Source organism: Benincasa hispida, chromosome 2 (genome assembly GCF_027475165.1).
Source record: "Benincasa hispida cultivar pf3 chromosome 2, pf3_genome.v1.1, whole genome shotgun sequence".
Classification (NCBI taxonomy): Eukaryota; Viridiplantae; Streptophyta; class Magnoliopsida; order Cucurbitales; family Cucurbitaceae; genus Benincasa; species Benincasa hispida.
Window position 1 is genome coordinate 47,235,822 of NC_143479.1, and position 18,906 is coordinate 47,254,727.

The following is an 18,906-nucleotide window of genomic DNA, read 5'->3' on the forward strand; positions in this document are numbered from 1 at the left end:
GATTCTCACACCGAAAATACCAAGGTAGCCTTCTTGGTGGTGTCATTCTCAACTCGACACCATCGAGATTCTGTGGAGGTTGTTCGTGCTATTGGGGTGTTTAAGACCGAGGCGATCACTGAGTTCGAGTGCGCGGTGTTCGTGCAGTGTAGCGGAAGAGCGTTCGAGGTTGTTGTGTTCGAGCATTCGTGATCAAGGATCTTGGCGATGAGTCTACAAATGTGTGTAGCATTTCTCCTTATTCATTGGTACTATCATGCTGTAATTTCTGGAATGAATGCTTAACTGTATGTTTCTGTTTATGACTATAATTGTTAAGTTCATATATGATTGTAATTTGGAATGATCTTCCTGCTGCTCATGGAAATCCTCGTGCACGTTTTCCTTCAATTGGTATCAAAGCCAGGTTGTTTTAATATTCCAAATAAGTCTTTTTTTAACTTCATTTTATAGTCTCGCTGGGTTTATGCATTTGTGTTTAATTGTTAAGTGCATTTGTGGATGGAGCTGATGAATGTTTCAGATTTAATTGCCTTTAGTTAAAATTTTCTTCAATTACAAAGTGTTAATTTGTAAGAGCCCCTATGTTTTTGGGCGTAATTAACTTGCAATCGAGTTTGTAATTCAAAGAGTTTGAGTTAATCAAGTCGTTTGTGATGAAGCTTCAAAGAATGAAGATGCGGTTCTCAACGAGGAAGAAGATCAAGCGTTGGTCGTATCATGTAGCCTAAGGTAAACGATCATTGGGATTTATCTAAGCGATTGTGTAGACTTTTCTATTTGATCGTGTAATATTTCTTAAACGATTGTTTAGCTAATGCTAAGCGATGGAGTAAATCGTTTACTCTATCGCGTAGCGTTGGTTGCCCGATCGTGTGGCGCTGGAGGTAGACAATCGTAGTGGGAGCATGTGATGCTCATCGTTTAGTAAAAGGCGCGGCTAGACAATCGTGAAGTTAGCAAGCCTCATCGCTTAGTTTCTACCTACACAATCACGCGTATACGATATAGAGGCGCTAGCTAAGCGATTGTTTAGGTGATGGTGCTTTGCCGCATCGTAGTCGTTTAGAAGATCGCGGAAGGTGTGTGTTGTGCAGAGTGCACTAAGCGATCACTACCTCAGGATTCATCACTTAGTAAAAGGTACACGATCGTGTAGTATTTGCTAAATGATTGTTTAACTCTGGGAGTGTTGGTAAGCAATAGAACAAAACGTTTGTTTTATCGTGTAGACAATTGCGGGGATTTTAGCACACGATGGTTGAAGACGCGTTGCTTCGCCCGGATGGTTCAAGACCCAGTTCGCCTGTTTAAATCAGAGACTCCTTGTTTTTGTAATAATTAGCTTTAATTTTGTATTTTTAAGGCAATTTTACCTGGTTCATCAACATTTATTTATTATACATGTGATGTATGGTGCTTATATGCCAAAGTGTTTGACATGTAGTTTAAAACCCACCTTAGGTTATGCAATTATTCATGCATCTTGTATTATAATTGTTATAATCTAGCATGAAGAAATTACTTAAAAGCATGCGCATGCATCATGAAATATAAGAGTTATATTTCTGCATGCAGTGAGCATTATTATGCATCATCCTTTTATTATAAGTGTTATAGTCTAAGGGTGAATGAAAGCATATTTTGCTTGTTTCATTGTATTTTGTATAAGTATAAAAGAAGTAGCAATGAATGGACAATGCATTGAGCATGAACATAGACTGTTTATAATCGTTATGAATGTCTTGCACGTGTTAGCTTGGCATTGTAGTTATGGTTTTCGTTTATAAGTGTTATAAAGGAAATTATACCTAAAATCAATAAGAAAGAGTTGCATGCGGACTTAAGGTGAACTCAAGTTTTTTAAAAGGGTTTTAAAATTGGATTAAGATAGACCTAAGTTCAAGTGGTTCTAAAAAGTTTAGTAACCTAGATTAATCTTTTAAAATTGGTTTAATAGGATTAAATTGGTTGGCATAAAAGATTAAATTTGTTTTAAATCTATCTATAAGGGACTTTTTATCTAAGGCGAGTTCTGGCTAGGCTGGGGTTCTTAAGTTGACGGAAACGTAACACCCCTACCTGGAAAGGTGAATTAGATAGATTTTCAACAAGCATGCGATAATTTGGTCAAAGACTCCGTTAAAGAGTTTAGTGGATGATGGTCAAAAGTTGTTTAACTATCCAAGGTAAAAGTTACTCTTGGGCAAACCTAAAAGTCACTTAGTTAAAATCCTTTGCCGTGTTTTTTAAAAGTAAGCTAAACCCTGGGTTCTAAAATACTCAGTGGGAGGAAGAGATGTATTTGATATGTCTATGATTCCAATCATGTTTCCCCTTAAATGTTCATACCGTGAGATTTATGCTTGGCCTTGTGGTGCCTTGGGAGCATCCCCTTTCGGATGGTATTTGCATTAGTCAATATCAAGGTGGATGGAGAGAGTGTTTATAGTAAGAAGGTGAAGGGTGTGTATCAACACGTCCTATGGTCTCTATCATTGGTTCACACCGTGAGATCATTTTGTACTCCCTCGTGGCGCCTTTGAGCGTTCCCCTTTGGATGGGTTTTGTGCAGTTGGTTAAGATCAAAGTGAACTCCAAAAATGGATAGGGTCGCTTTAGGTTTTGCCCCAATCAGATTTTTCCCTTCGGATTGGCTTTTTGGGGCAGATCTCTATGGCCTAAAATGGCAGGTCACACTTATGGGAGATTGTTAAGTAAGTTAATGATCTCTTGGCCAAATCAATGATGGCTAGTCGTTATAGGAGCAAGAGTTGTTTTGGTATTAATGACTAGTTGAAAACTTCTCAATTCAGAGGAGGGATAATTTGAAGGATCTCTTACCGAAGATTTCCATGGGCGCGTTCGGATCGCTCCAATTTCACCTAATCGAAATACACCATATACATTCAAACGCACAGTTATGCAAACAAACAGTAATTAATGGTATGCTTTGAACAAAAAATAACAAGGGAGAGACTTCTTATACTAGTTGAAAACGCTCTTCAAGCTATGGAACTCAATGCAGCGGAAGACCTCTACCCAATCAACCAAATCCCAGCTAATGCATCGACTACAGCAGCACGAACAACTGCAAACAAACGAATGCAGCGGGGACGACACCACCAAAAAAGAGCCTTAGGTATTCTAGGTGTGAGAACCCAAAGCATGGTCTTCGGTGAGTTTGGTAGATGTAGGAGGAAGAACTGATCGTGTAGACGATAAGCAAGAGGGAGAGAATGAGAAGCTTTCGCATAATTAGATGCTTATCGCTTAGAAGAAATTACACGATTGTGTAGATTTTACTAAACGATTGTTTAGAAAAAGGTAGGTGATCATTTAGCAAACACGGCACACTATACGATAGTTTAGAAAAGCTAACCGATCGTTTACGAATTAGTGTGTGATCATTTAGGCACTAGGTAGGTGATTGTTTAGGTGCAAGGTATGCAATCGTTTAGTCGCTGAGCGACTATCGTATAGACTCTCGACTTACTTAAGCGATCATTTACGTTTCCACACCAGCACAAAACCTTTGATCTTTTTCCCAACTCTTCAAAATGAAACAAATTTCATTTTTTTTCATCGGTTACAATAACCGACGCTATTTTCCCACTAATACATGTCCGAGAGAGATTTTAGGTTAATTATCATATAATTAACCAATTAAATTATTATAATCATATTATATTTTTACCCTATAGTTTGATATCACATATCTACTATAGAAATTTCTCCTCTACTTGATATAAATCATATTTATATCTAATTTTCTCCTAAATAATGTATCTCATACATTTAGCCAATTATATCATATATAATTAACTAGTCCAATTATATCATATATAATCGAACTTTCTCTTGTCAATTTGAACATTTCAAATTAACCCAAACACTGATTCTCGACTTTATCCAAGCTACCTAGGGGACCTAATGGACCTGTGGCTCGAAGCTCCAACGATCTATGAATAACTGACTAAACTCTTTAGTCATGAGATCCACCATCTGTTAACTGTCAGGTATTCCACTAAAGACCAATAGCTAAACTCTTCTTACCACAAATATATTTCTGTGTCCATCGGATATAACCAATCATGAGTACAATGACCCTTCACAGATGCTTGTAAGTACAACTGGGCCAAATTACCATTTTGCCCCTGTAGTTACATCTCACTCCTTAAGTACCACTGATTCCTCTAATAAACAATACAACATAGTCCAACTATGTGTGAACACCTCTCAGGCCAAGAGAAGGTGTGTGGCGCCACATCGTTCAAGCCCTGGAATCAGCCCTTTAGGGAGTTATCTATCTACTTACCCCTACCTTGGGGAAGGAGTGAATTTCATCTTGTGTAGCTGAGTTCCCAGCTCCCAAATCAAACGAATCCCCAAAATGGTAGGTTTGAATCAGTGACCTGGCCACTCGTACCCTGATAACGGGCAGAAATGCATGTTATCATAGTACTAAGTTCTTAAACAATGTTGGATTGCGTTGATGAAATTTGTTAAATTGCGTCCATTAAGCATAAATTCTATAATATTGCGGTCGCATGCGTCCAACGCATTAGAGTAGTTGATCTTTACATTTTTGATCGTGCTCACAAATATTCGCCCAAGAAGAATCACCGCAACTTGGTCAGCGCAACATGGTGGGCGATCCGGGTGAAAGGATAATTAAGAGCGATGGGACAGAAAGCTGATGACAGTCAGATCCAAATTAAGTTGACAACCGATAACGGTCACAAAGTACATTTAGCTTTATCGGTAACAATCATCTGGCACGTCAATCAGGAATTAAAGCTGTCCCATCTGTACAACCGAGAGAGAGAAGCCACCTTTCACCATGGAAACTCTATAAATACCAAGTACATTCTTCAGAGAAGGGGTTAAGCAGTCGATTGATTCATCACTTACAAGTTCACGCTTCTATCCATAGTTTTCTTTCATTTTAAGGCAGATGCGAGGAAGAAGGGGTGCCGATAGATCGTTCCGGCAAGCTTGGGAAAGCACCGAAAGCTCCAAGATAGAGAGAGGGCCGATGCCTGCGGAAGCGAGAACATTTGTAGATCAGAATAGAGATTCAATGTAAAAAGCCTTGGTCAACAAGGAATTGCTACCAGGCTCTCTAACTTTATTTTTCATATCATTTTGTACTCAACTCAATTATAAGTATGGAATGTCTTTCTCTATATCTGTTCACTCTCTGTTATTTATGCATGAGTAGCTAAATTAGTTGAATGGGTTGAGAAGTAGTTAGATAGCATAACAAGGGAATCTTCATCTTTGCGATTATCTTGTTTATGTATGCTTCATTTGTCTATTAGAGATATTCGGGAGGGTAGTCTAAAGACAGGATCTAGACTTGGGAAGGTCAGGTCAGAATCTAGGTTTGGAAAAACCAGATTAGAACGCATAAACGGGAGATAGACGCTTAGGAATGAGTACTATTTGTTATCAATGCATCGCATGCATCTTAGCAATAAGGTATGATTGTATGCGGTCACCTTGCTTTCATGCATTTTGCATCAACGCATAGGACAAGAGTAGAGACTTAGGGATAAGCTCTATGGACATTTTGCATTCAACACATGCGTTTTAAACTTAGGAGCATCACATTTACATTGGGAAATGACTTGCTGTGCATGGTTGTAACATGATTGCAAGGTTTGACATATTCCCGAGTAACGTTAGCTAAAAGACCTTCTCAACCTGCTCATCGTATACTCATTGCATCTATTAACGCAACTATCTTTCTCAAATTTTCCGCCTTTATTTACTTTTTTTTCATCAACGCAACAACACACCCACACTTTATTTATTTACTCGGTTACCACAAAGTTTTCACAACATTACCAACGCAACTATTTTCACAAGTCCATGTGTTCGACCCAGGACTTACCAGGAAACTCAGAGGAATTTACACTTGAATTCCGCTGGGGAAACTTGAGTGCACAACGCAATTCATCAACGCATATCATCCATATTTCCATTCAATAAAATAACGCATCACACCCATTCAAATTAAAAGTTCGCCTTCAATGGCAGGAGTTCCTAACTCACTCAGGATTGAAGACTTATTACCTATGGTCATCCTAGTGAAGTGAAGTCTCTGTCATGAACGGAATTATATAACGAGACGTTAATACTTCGTGGTCAGGTCTTATACAAACTCTTTGTATAGGACGTCCCCGCTCGCATGTCCCTAACACGAATGATCAGGATCAGACCATCTATGACAAGTCATAACACTTATGACCATTCCACAAAGCGGGTCGTATTCGTAGTGTTACCATGTTTTCCTCCTATATCCATATACTATAGACCATTTTGGTTATCACTTAAGACATGATCCAATTGTATGTCACCATATACATGCTTGAGTTACATACAGATAACTAGGGATTTTAAGTTCATTGATTTATGGTAAAGCAAATAAAACATGCAACTGAGCAAAAAACAAGATGTGAAGTAAAATATCATATATTATACAACACAAGCGTTCATACAAACTGTTTACAAACTACAGGACACGAGACTTTAGGGCATTAACCCCAACATAATTGACCTCCCTTTGGCGGCTTTTGTCCTAAACTTTTGAAGCGTCATTGCGAAACTAAATGTCACAGGGGGTTCATATTAGTTTTGCTAAAACATTATTGGATGTTGATTTGTTTTACAACGGGTATTTTCTTAAAACCAAACGTAAGTCAATGTGTTTTTTATTTTCAACAACTCATTAGTATTTTCGTTTAGTGTTTTTAATATGACCGATTACATACAGTGGAAAGAATCGTGTGAAACATATTTTGTGGCAAACGACCTCGTATTTGTCATGGTTGAGGAGTGTCCTCAAGTCTCGACCCTTGATGCAGCGCAAAGTGTTTGCAATGCATATGAGGTGTGGATGAAGGCTAATTCATTGGCTCAACTTCACATTTTGGCTAACATACCTGACATACATGGTCATTGTACGCGAGATCATGGACTCACTACAAGATTTTTTTGAATGTCAGTTCTTACTTTTCGAGCATAAAGGGATGGATGACAACACCAGTAGTGTCAGTTGTTTTGACACTGATCCCACTACTCTCCAAAAGAGAAGGCAAGATAGTAAATCTAATTTATTAGTCTTGGAGACGTGTTTGGTAGACAATGATGATTCTGCCTGAATCCTTGATTCAGGTGCTACCAATCATGTCAATTCCTCTTACCAAGGATTCAGTTTCTGGCAAACATTGTCATCGAGAAAGATGACTCTACGAGTCGACACTGGTGAGGTTGTTTCAATTGTTTCTATAGGCAGGCTGAAGTTATTTGTTGACAAAAAATGTTATCTGTTACTGGATAATATTTTTGTAGTTCCTCATATTAAGAGGAACTTAATCTTGGTTTCTTGTCTCATTGAACAAGGCTATACCGTATCATTTTCTCAGAATAAAGTGGTTATTTTTAAGAATGGAAAGGAGATTGGTTATGGTTCAATGGAAAGTAACTTGTATATACTAAGACCGTTAGTCATCAAAGCCTTGTTTAACACTGAAACAACAGCTAAAAGACCAAAGGTTTCTCCTAAGGAAAATGCCCATCTTTGGCATCTAAGATTAGGTCACATCAACCTCAATAGGATTGAGAAGTTGGTGAAAAGTGGACTTCTAAAGAGTTTAGAAGAAAGCTCCTTGCCGGTATGTGAATCATGCCTCGAAGGCAAGATGACCAAACAACCTTTTACTGCAAAAGGTTACAGAGTCAAGGAAGCCTTGGAGCTTGTACATTCAGACCTCTGTGTTCTGACTAATGTTAGAACTCGGGGTGGCTATGAATATTTCATCTCTTTCATAGATGATTATTTAAGGTTTTAGTATCTCTACCTAATGCAACTTAAGTCTGAAGCCCTTGACAAGTTCAAAGAGTATAAGGCTGAAGTTGAAAACTTGTTAGGTAAGAAGATAAAAACACCATGATCTGATCGTGGTGGAAAGTATATAGACCTCAAATTCCAAAACTATGTGATAGAACATGGAATTGCGTCCCAACTCTTGGCCCATGGTACACCTCAGCAGAATGGTGTATCAGAAAGGAGAAACAGAACCTTGTTGGACATGGTTCGATCTATGATGAGTTATACTCATCTTTCAGACTCGTTTTGGGGTTTTGCAGTAGAAACTACATGCTATATCCTGAACAACATTCCCTCAAAAAGTGTTTCTGAAAGACCTTTTGAGTTATGGAGAGGCCGTAAAGGTAGTTTACACTACTTTAGGATTTGAGACTGTCCGACACATGTGCTAGTGACTAACCCAAAGAAGTTGGAACCGCATTCGAAGGTTTGCCACTTTGCAGGCTACCCCAAGGAAACGAGAGGTGGATACTTCTATGATCCAAGTGAGAACAAAGTGTTTGTTTCTACAAATGTTATCTTCTTGGAAGAAGACCACATGAGGGATCATAAGCCACGGAGTAAGCTCATTTTGCTTGAGATCTCTAGTGAGACTGAGACTGTTGAGGGTTCAACAAGAGTTGTTGAACAGACCGACAGATCAACAAGAGTTGTTGAAGTTGGAACATCTAATCAACCAACTCAAGAGTTGAGACTACCTCGACGTAGTGGAAGGCTTATGAACCCACCAAATTGCTACATGGGTTTGACTGAAGCCCAGAACGTCATTTCGAATGATAGGGTCGAGGATCCGTTGTTTTTAAGAAAGCAATGGAGGATGTTGACAAAGATGAATAGGTTAAGGCCATGAACCAGGAAATGGAGTCTATGTACTTCAATAACGTCTGGGAGCTTGTTTATCCACCTGATGGGGTAAGAACTATTGGGTGTAAGTGGATTTATAAGCGAAAGAGAGGTATAGATGGAAAGGTGCAAACCTTTAAGGCTAGACTCGTGGAAAAAGGTTATACCCACGTTGAGGGAGTTGACTATGAGGAAACGTTTTCACCTATTGTCATGCACAACTCTATCAGGATTCTCCTGTCCATAGCCAAATTTTATGATTATGAAATATGACAAATGGACGTCAAGACTACCTTTCTTAATAGTAATCTTGAAGAGACCATCTATATGACTTAACAGAGGGTTCATAGTTCCAAATCAAGAGCAAAGAGTTTGTAAGCTTAATAGGTCCATCTATGGGCGGAAACAAGCATCTAGATCTTGGAACATCAGATTTGACATTATAGTCAAGTCGTTTGGCTTTGATCAGAAAATTGATGAGCCTTGTGTTTACAAGAAGATCATCAAAAGCTCAATAACTTTCGTGGTATTATATGTGGATGATATCCTACACATTGGGAATGATGTAGGGTATCTGACTGACATTAAGAAATGGCTAGCTACCCAGTTCCAAATGAAAGATTTGGGTGAGGCACAGTACGTTCTAGGGATCCATACCATTTAAGATCGTAAGAACAAACGATTAGCCTTATCTCAGGCATCGTATATTGATCAAATGTTGATCAGGTATAGGATACAGGATTCCAAGAGGGGTTTATTACCCTTCAGGCATGGAATCATTTTTCTAAGGATCAATGTCCTAAGACACCTCAAGAAGTTAAGGAGATGAGACGGATTCCCTATGCTTCAGCTGTAGGAAGCTTAATGTATGCAATGTTGTGTACCAGACCCGACATTTTCTATGCAGTAGGGATTGTCAGTCGGTATTAGTCCAATTTAGGATTTGATCACTGGACGGTGGTCAAGACGATCCTCAAGTATCTTCGGAGAAGGAAAGACTACATGCTCGTGTATGGAGATAAGTATATGATCCTTACAGGATACACAGACTCTGACTTTCAGACCGATAGAGATTTTAGCAAATCGACATCGGGGTTAGTGTTCACTCTAAGTGGAGGGGCTGTAGTATGGCGAAGCATCAAGCAAGGATGCATCGTGGACTCCACTATGGAAGTTGAATACGTAGTCGCTTGTGATAAGGAGGCTGTTTGGCTGAGGAAATTCCTTTCAGATTTGGAAGTTGTTCCAAATATGGATTTATCTATCACTCTTTATTGTGATAACAACGGGGCTGTGGAAAATTCGAAGGAGTCTTGGAGTCATCGTCGAGGTAAGCACATCGAACGAAAATACCACCTGATCAGGGAGATTATGCATCGCGGTGATGTGATAGTCACGAAGATCGCATCAGAGCACAACGTTGCTGATCCCTTTACAAAGGCCCTCACGACTAAAATGTTCGAGGGTCACCTGGAGAGTCTGGGTCTACGAGACATGCGACATCTTCTCTAGGGCAACTGGGAGATGGTATGTTCTAGTTTATTGTATATTGTACATAGTTCATATTATATTGTACATTAGTCTCCCGAGTCATTAGGACAAGTGGGCGATTGTTGGGTTTGGTGTCCTAATTCTCCCGTAGTCTCGTTGTTTGTAATGATACACATTGTTTGATGAATAAAGTAAATGTTATTTCATTCTGGCATTTACTCATATCCAATAAACAAAGCTCCTTGGTTATCTTATGTAAACTTAAGCATGTATATGTGATATACAAGTGGATCATGCCTTAAGTGATAACCTAAATAGGTCTGTAGTATAAAGATTAAGGTGGGATACCTGATCCTAGTGACACTATGTATACGACCTACTTTATAGAGGTTTGCAAGTGTTGTAAACTACTACAAATGGTAGATCCTGACCATTCATGTGGAGAAGTGCGAGCGGGGGTGTCTTATACAAAGAGTTTGTATAAGATCAGACCACGAGATGACTAGAATCTATATATAACATCGTCGATACTAGAGACTTACATTTCACCTAAACTACCATAAGTGACACGACCTCAATCCTGAGTGTTTTGTGAGCTTTTGCCTTTGAGGTAGGTCCTTTGATTAGTATGGGTGAAAGTGGCCAGATTGCCAACTCAAGATGCCTACCTTTTTGGGAACTTGTCTGATTTGGGAGCTAGGAACTCATTACACAAGATGAAATTCACTCCTTTCCCGAAGCAGGGATAAGTAGAGAGATTGCTCTCTTAAGGGCTGATTCCAGGGCTTGAATATAGTGGCCACAACTTCTCTTTGGAAGAGAGGACTCAGTCATAGTAGGACTATGACTTATGTTCATTAGAGGGATCAATGGTACTTAAGGAGTTAGATATAACTATAGGTGCATAACGGTTATTGGCCGAGTTGTACTTACGAGCGATCTGTGAAGGGTTGTCGTACTACTGATTGGTTAAGATGGACACATAATATATATGTAAAAAGGAGAGTTCAGTTGTTGGTCTTTAGTGGAGTAACTGGCAGTTAATGGGATTCCGTGACTAAAGAGTTTAGTCAGTTATTCATGTACCGTTGGAGCTTCGAGCTATAGGTCCATAAGGTCCCCCTGGTAGCTCAATGGATTCAGTTGAGGATCAGTTCTTGATGTTGATTTGAAATGTTCAAATTGACAAGAGGCAATTTGATTGTATATGATATAGTCGGTATGATGTATGAGATACATCTAGTGAAGGATTAATGTAAATGAGATTTACATTAAGTACCATGGAATAGAAAAAGCATTATGGTTCATATGTTTCATGAGATGAAATATTAAAACTATAGGTTATAAATATAGTATGATAAGTTGGTTATCATTTATATTTATAATAATATTATTATTGGATAATTAAATCTTTTCCTCTAATAATCAATCGAGTGGGAGGTTATTGGTGGTTTTATGGTAACCGTGAGTTAAAAGAAAAATTGTTTTTCTAATTTTAAAAAAGTTAAAATTTTATGAATTTGAGATTTTCTCTCTTGGAATCTCACGGAAGTTGTCAAGTAAATAGGATTTACTAAGCGATAACTTGGAGTGAGCTAAACAATCATGTAGTGTTTTGTAGGCGATAGACATAGAGCTAAGCGATGAACTGAACGACCGCTTAGCTTTTGCTATACGATCGCTTAATTTTTGCTAAATGATTAGGCATCAATCTATACGATAGGTTCAACCTTCTCCCATTTGCGCAATCATTTACACAATTGTTGTTTCCTCCGTCGTCTGCCTCAAATTAAGTCTACACAGAGCCCATCCTTTAGATTCTCACATTTGAATACCAAGGTAGCCTTCTTGGTGGTATCATACTCAACTCGACAACGTCGAGGTTCTGTGAAGGTTATTCGTGTTGTTGGCGTGTTCGTGACTAAGGCGATCGTTGAGTTTGAGTGTGCGGTGTTCATGCAGTGTAGCGGTCGTGTTGGACGAGTGTTCGAGGTTACTGTGTTCGAGCGTTCATGATCAAGGATCTTGGCGATGAGTCTACAAATGTGTGTAGCATTTCTCCTTATTCATTTGTATTATCATGCTATAATTTCTGGAATGAATGCATAACTGTATGTTTCTGTTTATGACTATAATTGTTAAGTTTATATATGATTGTAATTTGGAATGATCTTTCCGCTGCTCATGGAAATCCTTGTGCATGATTTCCTTCACTATGTATATACCATATTTGAAACAATTTGGTTGACAAATTCAAGAATAAGAACATAATCCCACACTTTTACCTAGCGGTGAAAGGTTATAGAATGTCTGAGTTTTAGATGTATTGGGCTAAGCTCCATCAATATCCTGGTGTGTCAGTCTATGTTGAGGAGTTTGGATTACAATGGTGGGCAAGGGTTTATCAAGTCCATTGTAGGTACGACAAGATGATGACAAATATAGTAGAATGCCTTAATAGAGTGTTGAAAGATGCACGAGAACTACCAATCACGAAGCTATTAGAGCATATCTGCGAGTGGCTACAAGGTTGGTTCTATATCCGATGTACACATGCAATGGCATGCACAAATATTGTAACTAATTATGCAATGAGAATTCTTAAGGAATCGGAATTGATGTCTAGAACATATCATGTTTCCCCAATGGATATGCATATAATTTATGTGGACTATGGATATTTGGGGGGGGGGGGGGGTTCGTTGATCTTCGTTCATGAACTTGTACTTGTATGGAGTTTAATTGCATCGAGATCCCGTGCTCCCATGCAATATCTGCAGCGACCCTGAGAGACATTAATGTTCAAACATTATGTGCAAAATGGTTTACAATTGAGTGTGTGCTTGCTGCTTATGCCAAACCAATCTTCCCAGTTGGACATAGACAAGAATGAAGTCGACGACTAGATTTTGAAGATTTTGAACCAATTCTACCACCGCGAAAAGTAGCAATTGTAGGTCGACGTCAAACTGTCAGGATACCTTTAATTGGAGAGGAGCCACGACAAATACATAGGTGTACACGATGTGGTCAGAGAGAATATAACAAGAAAACATGCAGACACACATGAATAACACCTGCACTGGCCCATCTAGACTGAATGATATGTAATTATGCATCATCATTTAGATAGTATTAAACGATCATTTAGATTTTTATTAAATGATTGTTTACGTTTTCTATACGGTTGTTGAGACTTTCTAAACGATCATTTAGATTTTTTAAATGATCGCTTAGTTAGACGATCATTATTTCATTTAGATAGTATTAAACGATCGTTTAGATTTTTATTAAACGATCATGTGCATTTTCTATACGATCTTGTACATTTTCTATACATATTCTTAAACGATATTGTACATATTCTTAAATGATATTATAGTCAAACATCAATTCTATTACCATAAAATTTATTTACCCACAACTGGGCAACATATTGTTTCCTATACAATTCCATATTAGCTTGAGACAACATTTTATCAATATAAGTTTGAGACAAAGCCAGGATTTCGTCTTACGATCCCTAATAATTTGTATCCTAAGTACATAATGTCCCTCTCCCAAATATTTAATTTGGAATTAGGCTTCCAACCAATTTTTAATATCAGTGAGGTACCCTACATCATTTCCAATGAGTAGGATATCGTGCACATAAAGTATTAAGAAAGCTATTTTACCGCTGATGTTTTTCTTGTAGACACAGGGTTCATCTATGTTTTGATCAAAACCAAAAGATGATCACAGTATCAAATCTAACATTCCAAGATCTGGATGCCTGCTTCAACTAATAAATGGATCGATTCAGCTTGCAAACTTTTGGCTTCTGACCTTGGGCTACGAACCCCTCAGGTTGAGATATAAAGATATTCTTTTCAAGACTATCATTCAGAAAAGCAGTTTTGACATCCAGTTGCCATATCTCATAGTCATAATATGTGTTTATGGATAGATAATTCTTATAGACTTAAGCATAACAATAAGGGAAAAAGTTTATTCGTAGTCAACCCCTTCCCTCTACGTATAACCATTTGCTACAAGTCTAGTTTTGAAGGTCTGTACCTTCCCAGTAGCATCTCTCTTTTATAGATCCATTTACACCCTATGGGTTTAACCCCTTCAGGTAGATCTACAAGCTCCCATACTGAATTGGAATACATAAACTCCATTTTAAGGTCCATGTCTTTGACCCATTGGTCCTTATCTATGTCATTCATTGCCTATTTATTGAATAATGGATCCTAAATACCATCATCTGGTATGACAACCTGAGTTTTAGTTAAACCTAAGTAACAATTAGGTTGTGATACAACTCTCCCACTGCGTCGAGGCACTCCTAACGATTGAGAAGGATGAGACTGACTTGAAGTGTTGGCTTCTTCATTAACTCTGATGAAGGACCAGCTACATCAATAACCTTTGTTGATTCTTTAATAGCTTCATTTAATACTAATTTGCTTCGTGGTTTATGATCTCTTATGTGGTCTTCCTCCAAGAATGTAGCGTTTATCGATACAAAAACTTTATTTTCTTGAGGATTGTAGAATAGATCACCTCTCGTTTCTTCAGGGTAACCGATAATAACCTTGAACGAGGTTCTAACTTCTTAGAATTTGTCACTAGCACGTGTGTAGGACAACCCTAGATTCTGAAGTAACATAAATTGGGTTTATGTCCCCTCCAAAACTCGAAAGGCGTTTCAGAAACACTTTTCAAGGGAACATTATTCAAGATGTGAACTGCAGTCTTAAAACGCATCCAAAAAGTGCTTTTTCTGGGCTTAGAATTTAGTTAATTTTATGCTTAATTTGAGATCTATGCTTTCAATGTTTGATTGTAGGAAATCGAGCAATTGGATGAGAACAAGCAATTTTGAAAGATTAATGACCAAAATAACCCCAATAAGGTCAAAGTTTTGACCTAGGGCATTGATTAATGGAGAAAAAGGAAAGAAAATTCGAAAATCGAAGGCAGAGCAGTGTTGAACAAACGTTACAACACTGCCCCGTGATGCTGCAAGACAAAGAATTCATTGAAATAGGGTAGCGTTGTGATGCTACGACTAGTAATGCTGAAATTATCGTTAGCGTAGCAATGCTACATTGGAGTGTTGTAACACTGCGAGTGTTATCTATATAAGCAGTTTTTGGTCGATTTGATTCGGGAAGGCCCTTTTAGGGTTATTTTGAGAGCATAAAGCAATATTTTGATGAGGCCTCTTTGGGGAGTGTAATTTTGGATAGAAGTAGCATCTCAGAGCTTCAAACGATCGAAGATTTGAAGAGATCATTGGGTTATGATTCCGGATTCGAGGACGAGAGTCAAGAACACAGCTTGCAATTTCTCCCCTCTTTTATTTTCTGTCCTTTGTGTTTGGAGACTTCACGAATGGTTTATGTTTATGTTGTAACCATGAATGGCTGATTTGTGTTTCTAGGGTGTTGATCTAGTTTTATGGATTGCGAAAACTGATTTGATTATTTCTTGGATTTAATTTATGCATAATTATTTTAGCATGTTTGTTCTTAGTGCTTTTAATTAACTGATCACTAATTGAATGTTCTTTACTTAATGTCTGTCTCAAGAGAGAAGGTGTTGAGTTAGATCTAGCATGTTAAACTTTTAATCGAGTATGCACAAGAGTAATAGAAGATTAATAGAGATTGTTGATGGAGGAACTTAATGCTGTGGCTAGTTAAGCGATAGAAGAGATTCGAGTCAATGGTTAGTCATCAGAAAAGGTTTCGCTCGAGAGAGGATACCTGGATAAAAGACTCCTAGATCTATAATCTGCATGAATCAATCTAAGGTCAAAATAATTAAATTGGTTGATCTGTTTAACGAAATCATACCCTAGAACGTGTCTTCGTCTAGTTTCACCCCAATTTTATCTTTTCTTGCTTTTTAGGATTAGATTAGTTAGGTTCTCATCACAGTCCGGTCCCCTAAATAAAATTAGAAGAATCTCTAAATAGGTAAAAAAGTCAAATTAATTCCTCAGAGGACGATACTTGATCTCTTGATCATTTTACTAAATTATAATTTGACGCGTGCACTTGCGCTACCATCAAGTCTCTATTGCATACCCTTAAAACAAGCTAGGTAATTGAGCATAGCTTATCATAGAATGACCCATGTCTAACAAGATTCTATTTCTCCTTTCTAATACATCGTTCTACTGTGGTGTACCAGGTGTTGAAAATTGAGATTGAATTCCATGTTCTATCATATAATTCTGGAATTCTAAATCCATGTACTCTCCACCCCGATTAGAACGAAGTGTTTTAATCATTTTACCTAACACATTTTCAACTTCAGCCTGGCAGTCTTTGAACTTTTCAGAGGCTTTAGACTTATGTCCCATTAAGTATAAGTCACCATACCTCAAATAATCATCTGTGAAAGAGATAAAGTATTCGTACCCTTCTAGAGCTTTTACATTCATCGGACCATAACAATCTGAATGTATGAGCTCTAAAGGCTCTTTGGCTCTATAACCTTTTCCACTAAAAGGTATTTTAGTCTTTTTTCCTTCAAGACAGGATTCATATGGAAGTAATGAATCATCTTCTAACTCGCTTAGAAGTCCACTCTTCACCAGTCTCCCGATCATATCGAGATTTATGTGACCCAATCTCAAATGCTAAAGATAGGTATTATTATTACTTGGAGAAATTCTTTACCTTTTAGTTTGAGTATTCACAGTTTTAAACATCTCATAATTTAAAAGTGCTTTTTATTCAGTTGGTCTTAATACATATAAGTTGTTTTCTAGTTTAGCTGAACAAATCGTGATACAATTTATCATAATGAATGCTTCATAAAATGAAAAAAGAAATACAAAATATGATTATTCAATTAAACAAGAAATAAATACAGGGTTCCACTTAATTTTAGGAACTATATATAAGTTTTCTAAGAACATGTATCTATTTCCAAAAAACAACTTAGTAGCTCCCATTACACGAGTTGAGATGGCATCTCCCCTCCTCGAGTTGCTGGAAGGAACTAATTCCCTATAAAGAAGAATAAACGTGATTAGTGGCTCCTGAATCAAGTATCCAAGCATTATTGTCATTTTTCACTAAACAAGTTTTCAAGACTAGTAAATCATATTTACTTTCATTCTCTTTCTTCTTCTCAATGACGTACTTAGGGTAATTGCATTTCCAATGACCATTCACATTGTAGTGGAAGCATTTGTTCTTATCAGTCACCTTGCCCTTGCCCTTGCCTTTTTCAGCAGCGGGAGCCTTCCCCTTCCCTCATTTCTTTTTCTAGATCTTCTTATAACCATATGATAATGGAACATGCTTAGTTCCAAAGGATGAACCCTTGTGGAACTTCTTGAAATGGGTTACATTTTCCTCTCCTTCTATCGGTCCCTTACTTTTTATAAGAGATTGATAAGTCTGTAACTCATTTAGAAGGGTAGTTATGATGTACTCTACTTTTTCATAACCGCATTGCTGTGAAATTGAAGAAAAATCTTCGGAAGAGATTATACAATAAAATATAACTGACTCTGCTCGTCGATGACCACACTGTTTGTCTCAATGACATTGAAGTGGACCATCAGATCGGGAACACGTTTCCTAACTGATTGATCTTCCTTCATGTGCACATTATAAACATACTTGAGGGCCTTGTGCCAGATTTAAGAGGACGGTTGTCCAAACATTTCTTAGAGGGATTCCATGATCTGACGTGCAATGTTCATGGCCTCGTGTTTCTTGGTAAGAACATCAGACATACTTGCCAAGAGAAAGACAACTATTGAAGATTAATCTAAGAAACCCTATCCATTTCTGGAGTTTGCGTTGTTCTAAATCCTATGATCAGGCACTCTGAAGGGATGGTTGATTCAGAACGACATGCAGGTGGACCATAGGACTCTCATGGTGCAACCTAATGGAGGGAGGAGATCATAGGATACGTTGAAATGCGTTCTTATCCCACTTACTATGAATACTTTCCCTATTCGCCTTGGTATGGACCCACACAAACACTTCCCGAAGGGAAGCCGCGCTCAGAGTGACACGAAGCCGAGCATGGATCTCACGGTGTGAACTCTTAGGACGTGAGAGCTAAACTTTGATATATCCAATATACCAATTTTTTACCACTAAAGTATTCTATTATTTTAGGTTAGCTAAAATTCCGGCTAATGAATTTATCTAAGTCCTTTTAATTTGCTTAATATAACATTTATATTGATTGTTTCAACAATACTTGATTTCATTTATTAAACTCTTTAATAAAATCAAGTATCTATTTCATGCTTATAAAATATTTGCCCAATTCACTTTCCAGGTTGGTTCCTAGGTGGAGGTGTTCCATTTTTGTCAGCTTAGATACCCCTGCCTAGACAGAATGTTCCTTAGACAAAGGTCCCTTATGAGTAATTTTTTCATAAATTTAATCTCTAAATGGAATTTATTTTAATCATATTAAAAAAAATTAAAAGATTAACATATTTTAAATCTCATTAGAAATACTTCCAACATAGGTCTAGTTGAATTAATTTTAAACCATTAAAATAACTTGGACCTATGTTTGCATGTAACTTTTGATTATAGATTTTAATCTATCCCATTATAAAAATATAACACTTATATTTTAATATCATATTAAAACCTATAATTTGCATCTAATGACGTCGATCAAATATAATGTAT